Below are 17,772 nucleotides of genomic sequence, written 5' to 3' on the forward strand. Positions count from 1 at the left end.
TCCTTCACACCCTTTTCCTCTTAACCATTGGCAAGACTGCTTTTTAAGTTGCAATATCCTCTTTGTCCTCCTGCCTTATCTTCACCCTAGTCATAACCCAGGCTCTGTTTCTTAGAACCATCTGTACTCATTTCTCCTTTCCTGGATACTGTCTAAAGACGCAGTACAAGAAAGGTAAAAGGGACAAATTGTGTGGGACACTTTTCTGCAGACACCTTCCACATCTTCCACAGTAGGCCAAGGAAACTACAAAGGTGAAACATGATCATTTGTTAGAATAATGTACCGGGAGCTTCTCTTTTCGATTATCGAGTGGTCTGTCAGTATTTCCAGTCAATATAAAAGATTTGAGCATTCACACATTCTTCCGATATTTTATGCTCCCTCCCCGCCACCTCTTCCCTATTACTCAAGTCTAAAACTAGTGAGCCATTTTATAAATTAGGACTGAGACCCATATGGTACCATTGTTGGTATCTTTGGGAGCTATGATGAAATGACACAGATAGTTTCATATTACTCAGATTGGTGAGCTGGTGTTCATCACAGAAAAATGTAAAACTCTGAAAAGGATAGAAATGGTACGACAAAGTGAGTCATAGTCTTTGTGATGTGATGTCTGAAGCTGTGGGTGGGAGAAACTCCTGAGTGACCCGTCTCATTCTGCTGCTTTCTAAGCTGAATCATTTTGTAAATAGAAAACAATTCATAAGTTCTTAGGTGGTCATTACATAAATAGGAAATGGGAAAGAATTAAAAAATATATCAATTTGTAAAATGAGTTTTTGAGAAATGGGACTCCTGCTTGTATTACCAGGTACATGTTTTAACTCAGCACCTACTATAAATCTTCTTTGTATGTTTCCACTGTTTGCATTGATTAGGTCCATTTTCTTCCTAAATATTTTTTTCATTGTGTTAAGTCTCATTTTGACCTTTCAGCTCACAGCTATTCCTAGCTCTGGCTCATTTGGAGATGATGTGTGTGTTTGCTGGGGGGTGATGTCATTTGCTCAGTAGCTCAGTGACTGCTTGAATTGTATGGGATTTGAAAGGTCCTTTTGATTTTGGAAATTCCGATTCTGGGATGGAGTACTCTTGTGTTTGGTTTCATTAATCCTGTTCTGATACTTTTTGTCTTTGAAGAAACGGAAGTTGGGAAAACACTTTTCTGGGTCATAATCTAATTTTTAAAAGTCAGACTTCTAATCTTATTTCTGTATCTTCTTTAAGGTTAAACGTCTAGTAAATAAAAATTCTATTTGGAGTGTATTTTTGAACTTAAATTTTTTTCATACATACTTGCATTTATTCATTACAATAAACAAAATAATTTAGAAAAGGGAATATAACCCGAGTGTGATTGGGAGGCCCGTATTACTGAAGTGCTTAGTGGAATCTTACCGGAGAAATCAATGTAGAAAACAGGTGTTGGATTAAAAGTAATAAAGTATAGTGGTACCCTCAGCTGATAAAAGATGGGGAAGATGAGGTGCACATTGTTTTCTGGAGAGAAGGCATTGTAGCTGTGAGCTATTCAGTAGATCTGTCCAGCCATGTTCATACAACCAGGGAGTGCTACAGGCAGAGTGTTTTTGCCCTGCAGTAGAGGAAGAGCTAATTGATTGGCCTTCAGTACTGTGTTCTAGGATCTTGGTATTTACATAGTATAGTTACTGAATGAATGTGTCAAATTGGTGAGAACATGCTGCCTGCAAGCTTTACAAATAACATCTGTTTAATCTTGAATACAGAGTTATGAAGTAAGTGTCATTCCTCATTTTCCTGATAAGAAAAGGTTTTTTCCCCCCTTTAGAAACATGATATGTATTCACTTATGTGCATTGTAGACTTTTTACTGTATACAAGTCATGGCTAAGATTCCACATGGACAGTGTAACAGAAATAGTGTTGCAATTTAATAATCTAGTTATTTACTTACTTAATTTGAAAGGCAAAGAGAAACCCAGAGGTTTTTTTTTTTTCATCTGTTGTTTCATTTTTTGAATGCCAGAGCAGGCTAGACTGGCCAGATTGAAGCCAGGAGTTTGGAACTCCATTTGAATCTCCCAGGTCTGTGATAAGGACCCAAGTACTTAAGCTATCACCTGCTGCCTTCCAGGGTGCATATTAGCAAAAAACTGGAATCAGAATTGGAGCCTGGATTTTTTTTTAAGATTTATTTTATTTCCATTGCAAAGTCAGATATACAGAGAGGAGGAGAGACAGAGAGGAAGATCCTCTGTCTGATGATTCACTCCCCAAGTGACTGCAACGGCTGGTGCTATTGCTGATCTAAAGCCAGGAACCAGGAACTTCCTCCACATCTCCCATGCAGGTGCAGGGTCCCAAGGCTCTGGGCCGTCCTCGACTGCTTTCCCAGGCCACAAGCAGGGAGCTGGATGGGAAGTGGAGCTGCCGGGACCAGAACCAGAGTCCATATGGGATCCCTGCATGTTCAAGGCAAGAACTTAAGCTGCTAGGCCATGCCGCCAGGCCCTGGCACCTGGATTAAAACCAGGGATTCTGATACAGGATGTGAGCATCCCCAGTGGCAGTCTATACACTTCATGAATGTATAGACATTTGAATGTATGTATACATATAAGTGTGTGTATATATAAAGGTATGTTTGTTTTAAAGGGGGAAATGGGATAGAAAGAAAGGGGCTGAGCCAAGCTGAAGCACAGAACTTCATCCTGGTTTTCACATGGCTTTCAGGGACCCAAGTTTTTGGGTCATCCCTTACTCCCTACCAGAGGTGGATTAGCAGGAAGCAGAAGCAGGACTTGATACAGGATGCCAGCAAGTTAACTGCTGCACCAAGTGCCCACTCTGCCCTGTATCTTTAAATAATATCACCTTCTTTCATACCATCCAGTCCCTAGACTTTCAGTAAATTTCTCTTCTGCTCTTTTCCTAAGTTCTCAACTTCTGTATCAGTTACAGCTCTGCAGTGAACTTTAAGCTTATGCTGTTCTCTGCCTTCCTGGGTGGGTGGTGGTGCTGCCTTGCAGTTCTAGCCCTGACTGTGAGAACTACTTGCTAGCCTTTCTCATCTGTGCTAGTTTGCTAGCATTATCATAACAACATAACCATTGGCTGGGTGACTGTTTGGAGACTGCACATTTAGCATCAGGTATTGACACGATTTCTTTCTTTCTGGATTTGCAAATGACTGCTTTCTTGAGTTTTTGTTTTTCTGCGATGCAGAGAGCCAGAGAGCTCACATTGCAACTGCAAGGATGGGCTGAGGCTGACCTTTGGGAGCCAGGAGCTCAAGACAGGCTGCCTACCTGGTGGCAGAAAGCCATTTCCCTGAGCTAACACCACTGTTTCCGAGAGTCTGCATTGGCAGGAAGCTGGGGACCTGAGCCAAGGCTGGGAATCAAATCTAGACACTCTTGCGTAGGATGTGTCTTAACTGCTGTCATAACCGTTAGACTAAATACCTGCTCCCTCTTGTCTCTTGACAAGTTCTTTCTGCTAGCTTGTGCCCCTCGTGTCTCTTTGTAGGTGCCTATATCTTCCTGTAAGGGGACACCAATCTGATTGGTTTAGGGCCCACCCTAGAGGTCTCATTTTAATGTAACTATCTCTTGAATACAGTCAGATGCATTATTGCTGACTTACAATTGAACTGTGAGTTCAAGGGAAACGCCACCTAGCTCGTGACATCATCTAATCAATCAACTGAATGTTGTTCCTTTCCAGAGTAATTATTCAACACCTGGAGATTGTTTCTTTGAAGAACAGCTTTGTTCACCTACTGCACTCCTCAGAAAAATGCAGTACAGACTTGAGATAATTCCCCATGCACAGTGTCCTTGGGGCTTACAGATGTGAGTCCTTGAAAAACTGTATGGTTCACAAAGAAGAATAACCAGCAATGGTGATAGTCCTGGATGGGTAAAAGTGAAATAATGATGTGTTTGGGTATCATAGATAGCAAGTAAGTAATAATATTCTAGGAAGGTTGAGAAGACCGAGGAGAAGAAGAAAACAGAGCAAGTTATAAGCAGATAATTTTAATGAAGGATAGTAATGAAAATAGATGTAATATGTTGATTTTGATGGAATATTTGACTGCTTTCATCATAGTATCATTTTGTAAGGAACTGTTTTCATCAGGAGGGAGCCTAGAGTTTTTCATATTTGGCTTCTTAGGCCAGGATCTAAGCACTAAAGTCTGCCTGCAGCCGATTTTGTAATTGGTTTTATTGAAACACTCCTACCTTCACTTTTTATTTATCGACTGTGACTGCTTCCATACTACAACGGCAGATACCTCTCCACGCCTCAAATATGTAGTGAGGCTTGCTTTTGCCATTCCTTTTAAAAATTTATTTATTTTTATTAGAAAGTCAAATTTACATAGAAGGGAAGATAGATCTTTCATCTGCTGGTTCACCCCCAGTGGCTTCAACAGCTGGGGCTAAGCTGATTCGAAGGCAGGAGATTCCTCCCATGTAGGTGCAGTGTCCTCAGACCCTGGGCCATCCTCTACTGATTTCCCAGGCCACAAGCAGGGATGGATGGGAAGTGGAGCAACCAGGATTCCAGCACATGCAAGGCAAGGACTTTAGCCACTAGGCCACCGTGCTGGCCTGCTTTGGCCATTCCCTTTTACGAGAAGCAGATACTTCTTGGTCATAGCATTTCTGTTATACCCACTGTTGAATTTAATATACTTTTCTGACACCTTTTCTAAGAAACTATGTAATATTCCTGAACTTTTGAATCTGTGGTCAGAAATTTTTTTTCTCTAGCTCATCTCTTGTTTAAAACTGTATTTTTTACCTAATGTTACTTTTAGTAAACTGGGAGTATATTGGTGATAAAAATTTATCATAAACTAAAAGCATTTTAAATAGCTGATCTTGTTGTGGAATTACCAACAGGTGTCATGTTTTAGGTTATTATTCTAAATCAAAGTTATAATTTTTGTTAGACCCGCCATCTAGTTTTAAATAGAATAGTTGTTATCCTCACAGAGCAGAATTCTTGAGTTATTTACATACACATTTTTGTACCTGAACTACTTTTTCTTGGAAGATTCTGCAGGAAGTTACATTGCCCAAAGTTATATATGTTCTTAGGGTTTTAGTGAAAAAAAAATTTAATGGGCAATTGGCATATCTGGTTGGTTATACCTACTTTGAATATTTTCCAGACTTAATTATTTTTGGCCTTGCTTTATGGTATAGGAATATAGAGCTTTTTTGTTGTAGAATTTTGATTTTAACTGAGCATATCCTCTCTAGAATTGAGTGAATGTACCTCTTGAGTGTCTCCTGGCTTTTCTAGGATGAGCCTAATGTGCACCACGGCTGGCAGTTAAAGCACAGGGCTCAGCTGACTAGCTAGACCAGGGAGCAGAGACTTTGGAAGGTCCTGGTAGGAGAAAATGTTTGGTACATCATTTCTGCAGATTTGGCATCCCACGATCCCTTGCAAATAAATTCCAAATGTTAGGGGTCAAGTTGCTTTTCTTGGAGGAAGGATACTTAGTTTGTCTGAATCTATAAGTTATCCATGGTATAGAATATATATTGAGAACAGAATCACTGGGTTAAAAAAAACACACATGTTCTGACCAATCTAGCCATCAGTGAGAGAACTACGTTGAGCCACATGTGTGAAAATGTGTTTACCAAAGCGTGTGTCAGCATGAACCTTTACTTTATGATGACTGATTGTGACAAACGTCTCTGTGAAACCTGTCTGTGTTAATGATGAAAAATATCTAAGGTGATTGTTTATCTCATTGCATAGTGTCCAGTCTGAGATCCCTTGGCATAAATTGTTCCTTGGTGTCCACATAGAATGAGCTTGGGCTTTCCTTCAGCCCCTGGTTTATTTGTACTTGATGGGCTCTGGGAAGCTTGTTCATGCTCCTGGCTACTTAGAAACCAAACCTTAGACCTGTTTCTAGCACGTGTAATATTCCCACTTTTTATCTCACCAGTTTTCAACCTGAATTTCTCTTTGCTTTATTTAAAAGTTATTTTTATTTTTTTGTATTTGTGAAGACCTTTTTAGCTCATGATAAAAATATGTATTCATTCATTAGTTATTTTTTCTAAAAAGTATCCATGGCATTGGATTCCAGGGGCTAAAAAACCAAATGAAATATGGTCTCTGTTCCTATGTTATCTGATTAGAAAAGACAGAAATGAAACCAGTAAGAGTGGCAAAGTGTTAGGACTGCTTAGTTTAGGGTTATCCTGTGGTACTATTGGGTCATACCAAGGGGAGCTGGAAAGTCTAGAAGAGAAAGTCAGAAGAGGCTTCTAACCTGAGCGACCGCTGAGAAGGGTGCTGGAGTCAAGAGAATGTTTGCCAGACTGGAAGGGCAGTAGGGGCCCGTGGGCCAGGAAGGCAGTGCCAGGGTTGATATGTTTTGGGAACTACAAGAGGTTTGAAATGACCTGAGTGTAAGTTATGGTGAGAGGTAAGCCCCAGCCAGGCAAAGGGCTGCAATTTGATGGACCTTGTCAGCCAAACTTTGGTTGATAAAAACCACTTTGTTCTATTCTGGGAGGAATGAGGGTGTCCATGAAGACTTCTTATTTGAGTTGGTATAAGAATTTTATATTTTGTGAGATCATTCAGAGGAGTGGAGTTATGGATTGGAGAGATTTAAGCTTGGAACACGGAGTACAGTTAGGAAATATAAAGCTCATAGACCTTTGCCCAGCACACAGTACATGATTCACATATACTAGAATGGAAGGATCTCTTATGTGTCAAGGGAAAACAGGAAATTGTTAAATTGAAAATATTACCCTGTCTATGATAATATACATAAATACTAACTAGTGTAGTAAATATGTGTAGTCATGTCTGAAAATTATCCTAACTGCTAACAAGCATCTTTTAGATTTGGAGGGAGAAATTAGATTGGGGAAGAGGAGAATAAAGGATTGCTTTGTTCTTTACCCATGTGTTTGTGATTTATGTAAAGATTGATTTATGTGAAAGGTAGCATGAGAGGTGGGATTGGGAAGGAGAGAGAAGGGAGAAAGGGAGAGGTAGCAACCATTTTTTCATCTCTTGACTCACTCCCCAAATGTCCACAAACCAGGAGGTCCATCCAGGTCCCTTTCATGGGTAGCAAGGACTCAGATACTCAAACCAGCATGTTAACCACTGTGCCAAATCCTACTTTCAGATGGGGTCTGTGACTGTTTGGCACAGGATGGGCTGGCACAGATGTGGATATGAATATCTTATGCATGTTATTTTCTAAGGTAAGAAAATGGCAACTGGGTACATTAGGAAATTCCCAAGCTAATGGAACAGTGACTTGGGAGAGATAGAAAGGGACTGGGTCAGAACCGAGAGGAAGTGACGTAAGGTAGCTATGGAAGTGGGAAGGAGGCACATTTGGACTGGGGTGCACACTAGATTTGGTGTGCAACCTGGCTTTGGAGTCTTGTCACAGGTGACAGCTCCGCCATGTAGAGGATGTGACTGGGTCTCGGAGGGAGCAGATGCTGATTATCTGATAACTGGCAATCTACTTTCTGGAAGGCCTGCTTCATAAGGGTTCTCAGAGAATCCGAGCCAGGTGGAAATGTGCCTGTGGAGGCTATGCCTGCCGGGATTCTGTAGATTAGGCTGCAGACTGGAGAATTGAGGTTGTGATTCAAGTTCTGAGGCCATTTGCAGCTGAATTCCTTCTTTAATTTGTTATTTCACTTAGACCTTCAGCTGGGGGATGAGGTCCATCCACATTAGGGAAGGGAAGGTAATTGGCTTACTTCTCCAACAATTCATGGATTGAAATGCAGATCTTATTTAAAAATTTCCTTATGGCAACATCCAGAATAGTGACTTACCAGTTACCTGGGTACCATGGCTCAGCCAGGTTGACATCTGATTTTAACCTTCATAAGGCTCCCATTGAAAGAAAGCCTAGACTCAGTGCCAAAGAAGGGAGGAAGCCATGGCTTGAATAGGACCCACTTGCTCAGTGTAATGTTCCTAGGATGCATGCGGCAAAGGGACAGCCCGGATGGCTTCCTCTGAATCCCCACAGGTTTAGCTTTGCTTGGTCCCCAGCTCACCAGGGAGGCCTTGAGGGCAGCTTCTTTCCCAGCCCATGCTTGCCTGCTTGGAGAATGTGGTGTCTCAAGTTTCTTCTAGTTTGTCTTTTCCTTTCCCCTAAGGTGTGTGCGTTAATTTTGCTCCTCCGGAACTTCTGAAAACAAAAGTAAGGACCGTATTTCAGAAGGAAAAGTATTGTTAGACTAAACCAACAAGCAAAAAGGATTCCAGCAAGATCACAGGGATCCTTATTTGAGGAGCTGTTGTAGAGTGTAGTGGCTAGTATTTGAAGACCTCTGGTCTTGGCAGGACAAGAGGACTGCTGGCTTTGGTCTCTATCAGCTGCTGCTTGCCCCAGCATTTCCCCTGTTCTTCCCTCCTCACAGAGCAGAACTGACTTTAGAGTCTTGTTTCTGAGGCCCTGGAAGCTGAGACTACAGTCTGATCAGGTAGCACAAGTGAAGCTTTTTTAAAAAAAAAAAAAAAATAGTATTTATTTTTTATTTTATTTGAAAATCTGCTGGCTTATTCCCCAAATGCCCACCATAGCCACAGCAGTGCCAAACAAAAGCCAGGAATCCAAAGCTGAATCTGGATCTTCACATGGTGGCAGGAACCCAAATACTTGGAGCTCTCAGAGTGTGCATTGGCAGGAAGCTGGAATCAGAAACAGCTGAGACTTGAATGAGGCACTGCAGTATAGGATGCAGGCATTCCAAGTAACATTTTATTTTTATTTTTATTTTTATTTTTACTGAAAAGGCAGATTTATGGAGAAAAAGAGGAACAGAAAGATCTTATGTCCATAGGTTCACTCCCCAAGTGACTGCAGCAGCTAGAGATGAGCTGGTCTGAAGCCAGGAAACAGGAGCCTCTTCCAGCTCTCCGATGTGGGTGTAGGCTCTCCAGGCTTTGGGCCATCCTCCGTTGCTTTCTCAGGCCACCAGCAGGGAGCTGGATGGGAAGTGGAACAGCTGGGACCAGTACCCATATAGAATCCTGGTGTACAAGGTAAGGATTTAGGTACTGGGTCAATACATTGGGCCTACCAAGCAACATCTTAACCACTATACCAAATACTTCTTCCATCGTGCTAGTTTCTTCAGCATCACATTCTGTTCTGTGATTGGACATGCCGGCTGCTTTGGTCACAACATCCTTTTCCTTTTCTTGTGGAGGAAAACTGCCATTGATGAGAAGCAGGGTATCAGGGTAAATTAATACACTCTTGGAAGGGTTGTCTGAACCTCCAGGATAACACTGAGTTCATCAAATGTTTGGCTAGTTTTTCACGCTTTAACAGTGACACAACTGTCAGAGTGAGCTTAGGCAGGGAGCCAGGAGCAGGGAAGTACAACTGAATCTCTTTGGTGGATGTATGGCTTATCTTTATATCCTCAGTGTCATGTGCCTTCCTACTTATAAACTAAAAATCATGCCAGAATTCCACCAAATGTAGAAACTGCATCATCTAAATTTTGTAGCAATATGGTACAAAATGACGAACTCTCGATGGAGTAGCTGCTGTACAATAAATATTCCCCTAACGGATGACCTGAACTTGGATAGCATATTGTGAAATGGTTTTTGTAAAGGAACATTGAGGACTATCTTGATGTGTACTTGTTTTCTTTGAAAAAGGAAGGCATGCTCTCAGAAGAGGAGGTGTGGTTATTGTAAAGAAGATGGGAGGGGTGCTGGGAAAGAGCCACAGTTGCCAGACTTTTGCTGATGACCCCTTGAGGCTGGAGATCCCACATTCACAGTAATCCTGGTGTAGACAAATGTGTGATTTCTGTTGTGTAAGTTCCATGGTGCAAGTTCAGGAATGAAAAAACCTTATTGATCCAGAATTACAGCTCAATAATGAGGTATGGCAGGAAAAGTCATCAGGGGTCTAACTGATGGAGCACAGAGTTTATACTGACAGTGAAGACCGAGAAGCTAAGAGTCAAGTTCAGTAAAGCCAGTAAGGCTGAAAAACCTGCAGAGAGAGGTAGGGCTGCACCTTGCCGGAGTTCAAGATGAAGCGGCTCCCAAATGGTGGCATGCCCTTGAGAGTGGTGGATGCAACTTGCTGGGGTTTTTTGGTCTAAATTTTTTTTTTAAAGATTTATTTTCATTTTTTTTTTATTGGAAAGGCGGATATACAGAGAGGAGAGACAGAGAGGAAGATCTTCCGTCCAATGATTCACTCCCCAAGTGAGCGCAACGGGCCGATACTATGCCGATCAGAAGCCAGGAGACTCTTTCCAGGTCTCCCACGCAGGTGCAGGGTCCCAAAGCTTTGGGCCGTCCTCGACTGCCTTCCCAGGCCACAGGCAGGGAGCTGGAAGGGAAGCGGGGCTGCCGGGATTAGAACCGGCACCCATATGGGATCCCGGGCGTGCAAGGCGAGGACCTTTAACCACTTGCGCCACCGCGCCGGGCCCGGTCTAAATTATTTTTAAAAATTGTAGCTCTGAGTTATTTTATTATAAAAAGTTATTGCTCATACACACTAATGTGAACTGAAAATTCATGTTTACTTTATTTTTTAGTTTGACCTTCCAGTAAATCTTTAGCTTCATTAATTTTGCCTGTGATACAAGGAGAACCTTCCTTGTCTGAGTGATTTAAGAGCATAATTCATCTATGTGCATTTCTTATTCTTCCTTTATTGAGAGTTAAGTGTTTTAGCATTTTGGGTTAAAATTCACCCCTGTAATAGCCACCACTGAAGGTGGATTTTGGTAGACTTTGGAAAACTTGTTTTACTGGAGGCTGCATTTACTTGATAGCTTGTAACATATAATGACCTGCAAAACCTGCAGCAATGGTCAGTCCAAGTGCTACCATTGTTCTGACCATGGCTTGGACTTGGTTCCCCTGCCTTCGGTGAGAGTCAGTACATCCCAATCCAGAGGCCATGGCCACCAACCAGAGAGATGCCTTACCCAAAGCTGGCACTGCCAGCAGCAAGCCCAACCTGCTCAATCACAGCTTCCTTCAGCTTGCTGGATTTGATAGTACAAGTATTTTGAGGCAAGGTTTTGGTAGGTAGGTTTTCTTTGTGAAAGCTACTGTTTTTCAGGAAGATGACAAGAAATGTAGGGAAACCGTATTGTGAAGTTGTCAGGGCCACATTAATGGATGGCATTGATATAAAAGACGTGTGGGTGTCATGCCCACCTAACATGAACCTTCAAGGAGAGAGGACTTTCACTTCATATAGTAGTGGAAAGTAGTTGCCAGGAAAGGCTAACTATGCTAAGAGGGGAGGCCTCAACCCTGGGGAAAAAAGGCCAGGCTGAAGAACTAACTGGTTAAGAGCCCTCGGGACACAGGGCCTCAATTGGTATTGCAGTTGCCTGGGATGATCAAAAGGGGGAGCACTCTAGGAATAGGTAGGAAGAAGTAGCTAGTAGACAGCCTGATAGCTATTTTTAAAAGCACCAGTGAAACAACATGGAAAGCTTCTGGTCTAAAAGGTCCTCACCTGAATTGGGGACGGGGGCGGGGGGGGGGGGGAGGCAAAACCTTGAGCCTTTGCATCGACCAACCTGAAGAACATGCATGGAATCATGTGGAGAATTACCATTACTTGGGTGATATCAATACTTATGAAATTCATGGGAAACAGATCCAGTAAAAGGTAGGAGTTGAACAAAATGGAGAATATTTTTACGTCTGGGCTTAGAAGTAGATACTTGAGAGGGCCAGCTTGAGGTAATATTTCAGTTCAGAGCATCTCAACCACAATTACTGTCTAGCCCTGAAATAATTCCTTATTCCTCCAGAAAATAACATTGAGACAATGGTGAGTGATGATGAGTGACAGATAATGGAAGTGTTTTTTTTTTTTTCCCCCTCTTAACACAGCATCATATGCCTTCTGGAGGAAGCAGAAAGAATAAAGGAACAGGCGGGGGAGGGAAAGTGAAAAGTAGAAGAGAGAAGGGAGGAAAAGGGGTGGAGGAAAGAACCCCAAACCAAGAACAAGCATGAAAAGGTTTAGGATGGAGCACACATTTCTGGTCAGTACTCCTGGTAATTGGTGGCATCGGGCTCTTGGCACTATGTTCACAGGGTGGTTCCAAATATGACAAGAGGGAAGGAGCAAAAGAAAACAAAGTGACTCGCTTCTATGGCACAGGCGAAGGAAATATATCCAGTCGTTGTGATTTTAGGCTCCTTTTTTGGGATGGAATTGTAAGTTATGGAGCCAGAAGCTATTTCCTTTTACTACTTCAGTGTCTTTTAAATGACTTTTAAAAAATTATAGGAATTAACTGTTTGTCCTTATTACAAAGAAGAAGACACAGTATAAGCAGATGGTTTGGGGAAAGAGAAGACCCCCTCACTTGTTTTCATTCAGCCCCCTGCACCCACATTCCATGTCTCAACACAGATAAGTCCTGCGGTTGAGCAAGGTTTCAACATTGCTTCAGCCAACTAGCATTTGATGATCAGTAAGTGGGGAAATGATGCAAAGACCAGCTTCAAAGGGGATAGTATGGTTGAGTACCTGGCAGTGGAAGAAGATTGACACCTGCTGATACCTGGTGCTTGGTTAAGGGGCTGACCCAGCATCCAGCCTCACTAAGCTTAACTGAAAATTCTGAACTGGATGATTTCTCAGGCCAAGTGTTAAAGATTTGCTACTAAACTTTGAACTTTCTGCTGGAGGTTCAAAGATTCAGTTTTGAGGAAGGGCTGATGATATCCTTAGAAACAGTCATGGTTAGAAGCAGCCAGTCTCTGGAGCTGGTTAGAGAGCATTAACAGCCCTTTCATCTGAAAGCAGGTAGACACATGAGGCTAGAATCCTTATCTGCCAAGATGTGGCTTAACTGCAGCTCTAAAAGGCAGCTGTTATCAGAGTTGAAATGCAGAGGCAGAGTTGGAATGGAGGTGGAGCAGGAACTGGCTTTCAAACTAAGGGCTAGAATTGGTGCCTTACTAGGATCTGTTGAGCAGCTGTCCTTAGGATGAAGAAATGTGGTGCTTTAATCAAGGGAGTGCGCTTCCTGGCCCTCGCCCTCGCCTCAGGCTTGCTCTTCTCATTTTTCTGCTGATGTCATTATCAGTTTCATTTCCACATCTGTGAGGTGACAGGCTGACCTGGGTTAATTTCTGGACTTACTAAACCTTACCAGTTTAGTGAGTAAGTTAACTTTATTTGGTTTAATTACTTAATTTTTAAAAACACCATTTTTCTCTTCTATCAATTTGGGATCCCAGCTAATAATAGCTACTATATTGATATTGTAATAACAAACTGGCAAGTGGTAACTAGGTATTATACTGCTGTTTATTGTTCCTGAATCACATTTCCATTTTAGAATCTTTTTTGCTTGTTTTGTTTTGTTTGAGAGAAGAGAGAGAGAGCATGCTACCTCCCATTCGTTCATTACCCAGTGTCTGCAAAGGCTAGGGCTGGGCTGAGTTTGGAACCAGGAGCCAAGTTTGCCCATGAGTGGTAGGAACCTGACAAATCACTCCTGCTTCGAGGATCTGCAGTCAGAAGCCCAAGGCAGTTATCCGCTCCAGGTGCTGTATGTGGGGTGTGAACATCTTCATCTTAAGCAACTTCTTACGTGGTGTGCCAAATGCCTGGCCTCCACTCTAGACTTGTATATCTCATCTGCCCTCCTTTGTTTCTGTTGCCTATTGCTGTATAGCAAGTATTATGAAAATCTGTGGCCTAAAATAACCATCTTATTATTTCTTACAATTTTGTGGGTTATATGGAGTACAGTGACATAGTTAATTTGGGATTTCTTAGAGAATGACAGTCAAATGGTGACTGGGACAGGAAACTCAGAAACTGCTTTGTTGAACTTTCTGGTGCTTGGCAGGGCTGAGTGGACCCAAGGATCTCTCTCTCCACGTGGTCTCTTGCTGAGGCTGGCTTAGACTGCTTCACATGGTGGCTGGATCTCCATAGCAAATTCTGAGTGTAAGCAGCAGTGTCCCTTAGCAAAATTCAGTCAACACAGGCAAGACTAGATTGAGTATGGGAGGGGCCAGACAGGGTGTAAATATTAGCAGGTGTGGTTCATTCCGTTTCAAAATACCTGCTGTCTGGAAACCTGGCATGATGTCATCTTGAACCTAACTTCACTTCCAATCAAGTAAGTAATTGTTCTCTTTGATGAACATATGCTGGATCATAAGCTGGATATCTTCATTTTTATCAGCCTTCCAGCCAGATCATTCTGCATCACTTTTCATATTCCAAAATTGAAGACCTGAATTATATCCCCCCACTCAACTTGTTGCTTTTTATCAAAATCCAGACTTCATACAACCCTGGCTTTCTGTTCTGTTGTCAGTCTTCTCTGAGCAAAGGCCTCATCCTTACAGCTTTTCAGTGCTGCTTCTTTAAACACTTCCTAAACACCTTCAGTGTAAAACATTTTGTCTTAAGAACATGTGGTATATTTATAAATACGATTGTATTACACTATACAATAGATGTATTTTTTTGAGGCCATCATTTACCTCACCCAACTCCATTTATGTAACTTATTTTGTTTCATCTACCTTCTGGAATCCGGAAATGAAGAAGGAAATTATTTAATGAGAGTTCAAATTCATTATTATTGTATTAGTCCACTTTTTGTTACTTTAGCTAGAATGCCTAAGAGGAGCCTCTTGGAAATGAAGATTTATCTCAATTTACAGTTTGGAGGTTACAGTACAGGATCTAGCAACCCTTTAGCATTAAGATATCGGCGTGGGAACCAGTGTTGTGGCACAGCAAGTTAAACCATTGCATGGGACACAGGGCATCTCATAAAGGTGTTGGTTTGAAACCTGACATCTCTGCTTTGGACCCGGCTCCCTGCTAATGCACCTGAGAAGGGAAAATGACATTGGTCCAAGTCCCGGGACCCCTGCTACCCACATGGGATCCTTGGATGGAATTCCTGGTTCCTGGCTTCGGCCTGGTCCAGACTTAGCCATTGTAGCCATCTGGGAGTGCGCCAGAGGATGGAAGATCTCTTTAGTTCCTTCTCCCTCTTCTTTTGTAACTCTGCCTTTCAAATAAATAATACATTTTTAAAATTAGAAACAACTTAAAGATGTATTTATTAATTTGACGGGCAGTTACAGAGAAAGAGAGGAAGAAACAGTTCTTCCGTCCACTGGCCTGCTCCCCAAATGGTTGTAACAGGTGGAGCTGAGTCCATCTGAAGCCAGTATCCAAGAGCTTCTCCTGGGTCTCCCACATAGAAGTAGGGGTCCAAGCATTTGAGTAGTCCTCCACTGCTTTCCAAGGTGTTAGCAAGGAATTTGATCATAAGTGGAGCAGCCAGGACTCAAATCCATGCCCCATAATGGATACTGGCACTGTAAACAGTGGCTTAACTTGCTGTGGCCCCATAAATAATCTAAAGCAAAGACATCAGAGTTTAAAGAGGTATCAATTTTAGGGAAACAGATCCTACCATACCCACAGCAATTATAAACCTAGAATGGAGGAGCGAATACGGAAGCAGAGTAAATACCCTGAAAGTGTCAGGAGGAGGGGCCCAGATTGTGTCATGCAGGTAGAGCCAAGCTGCTTGTGCCACTGGTATCCCACATCTAATCCAGCTCCCTACTAATGGCCTGGGAAAAGCAGTGAAGATGGCCCAAATGTTTGGGTCCCTGTTGTCCACTCATGTGATAGAGTTCTTGGCTTCAGCCTGGCTCAACTCTGGCTGTTGCAACCATCTGTGAAGTGAACCGGTGGATGGCAGATCCCTTGCTCTCTGTAACTCTTACTTTCAAATAAGTAAAGTCTTAACAAAATGTAGAGGGAAGTATTTTGTTGTTATTTTACTTTTAAGAATTAGAAATGGGGCCTGGCATGGTAGTGTAATGACTAAAGTCCTCCCTTCCATGTACCAGGATCCCATATAGGCACCATTTGTATCTTGACTGCTCTACTCCCCTTCCAGCTCCCTGCTTGTGATCTGGGAAGGCAGTAGAGGATGGCCCAAAGCCTTGGGACCCTGTACTTGCATGGGAGATCCAGAAGAATCTCCTGACTCCTGTCTTTGGATCAGCTCTGCTCCAGCCATTGTGACCACTTGGAGAGTGAACCAGTGGATGGAAGATCTTTTTGTCAATCTCTTCTCTCTGTAAATCTGCCTTTCCAATAAAAAGTAAATGAATCTTAAAAAAAAAAAAAATAGAAAGGAAGAAACCAAGAACCCTAAACTATTTCAGGCTAGAAATTTGTTTCCCTTTAACGGAATTCCTTCATGTTAAAATCCTGGGTTTCCATCTGTTCATTGCATCACTCTGAGCTAACGTGATCCACACAGCTTTATTCACCTGGTTTTACTTTGTAGTGATCACGGCTAGGAGGGATGGTGCCAAAGACTTTGTACTAGTGCTCTCCTAGGCGTGTGAGTCTTTGCGAATGTTTGCTGGATGAAAAATATAAGCAAAACTTCATTAATTTTAACCTTTTATATTGATGAAAAAGAGGAATATGTTTTAAATGGAGAGGGATATGGAATCACAGTTTCATTAGTTATATTCAGCATTAAAAGCAGTTGTTAGGTACTCAGTGGGTGTACCAGAGGTGCTGGGATGAATGGGGGCTTGGCTGAGCGTGCGGCACCATGAGAGTACCTGTGTCTTTGGTAGCTGGAGCAGCTAGCCTGTGCTAGAACCAAGGGAGGAAAAAGCCATTGTACTGTCTGTTTTTTTCCAAGTCTGCAAGCCTTTTGGATCATGCATGCTCCATTACACGGTCACATGATTTCTGGAGGCATAATATTTTTGTGAAACCAGTGATAGTCAAGTCGGTGCTAGAGATTGTGTGACACAATACTCAGCATTTTTGTGCAGTGGGTGTTTTGGCTGAGCTGTTTCTAAGAATCAGCTCTGGGCTGGTCTACCTATTTCTTTCCACTTCTTAGTGGGGAAACCCTTCTCTTCTTTTACTGCAATCCTGTGTTATGCCTTTAAATTTCAGCAAAGCTAAAGAAGGGTCCCATTTCTTCTTGGAAAGCTGCAGCCAAGGAGCTGCTTCCAACACTCTGCTAAGCCCACCCAGTGTAGGTCGTGCAGGGGATGCAGGACACATTTTCCTTGCGATGGCCTCCTGGTTTTGGAAATGGGCCTTGAGCTCTTGGCTGGAAACAGAGTTTTCCAGAGTAGAGGCTGCTGAAATGCTCCTTGGTGATGGAGAGACGTACTTCCCCAGGGGCTATTTTCATGCGAGTCAAATAAAACTCTCCTGTCTCAAGCCTGCTTTGAAAGGTGTTTTCCTAATGATTTTACCAGTCCAACAGAATGACTGTGTGGGAGAGAGTAGTTAAAGAAAACTGCAACACTCTGGTGGGCAGCTTCCCTTCCCCACCCTGTGCCTCTGCTTGCCCTCCTCCCACCCCCAGAAAAATCTCCGTCTTTGCCTGGGCACACACATGCTACTCTGTTTTCTGTTCTGGAGCTGCTTGAATTATGTGATTTTTGTAGATGAATGTGAACTCTTCAAACCAGAAAGAAGTGCCAAGAACACAAACATCCCCAGCTAATTGGCATCCACCCCTAGGGGAGGTACAAGGGCCAGCCAAATGGGTTGCAGTATCTCCATGGGGCACTTACTTAACTTTGAGAAAAACCTCAGACTCTCAAGTCGTCCAAGAAGCATTTTGAAAAGGAAGAAAGCATTGCCAAGAAAAGGATGGAAACAAGAGGTACTCCACCTCGGATAAGTTGGATTGGTTGCAAAAA

The 17,772-nt window shown here is 42.5% G+C and overlaps 1 protein-coding gene and 1 pseudogene across 1 annotated transcript in view; one reads left to right on the forward strand and one right to left on the reverse strand.

Annotated features, from left to right (window-relative positions):
- The window catches only part of FGF2 (fibroblast growth factor 2), a 63,235-nt gene that overhangs the window by 11,687 nt on the left and 33,776 nt on the right, over positions 1-17,772 (forward strand).
- Positions 10,582-10,902, reverse strand: LOC121147187 (annotated as a pseudogene).

Source organism: Ochotona curzoniae, unplaced genomic scaffold (assembly GCF_017591425.1).
Source record: "Ochotona curzoniae isolate NIBS_2020 unplaced genomic scaffold, NIBS_Ocur_1.0 scaffold_4506, whole genome shotgun sequence".
NCBI lineage: Eukaryota > Metazoa > Chordata > Mammalia > Lagomorpha > Ochotonidae > Ochotona > Ochotona curzoniae.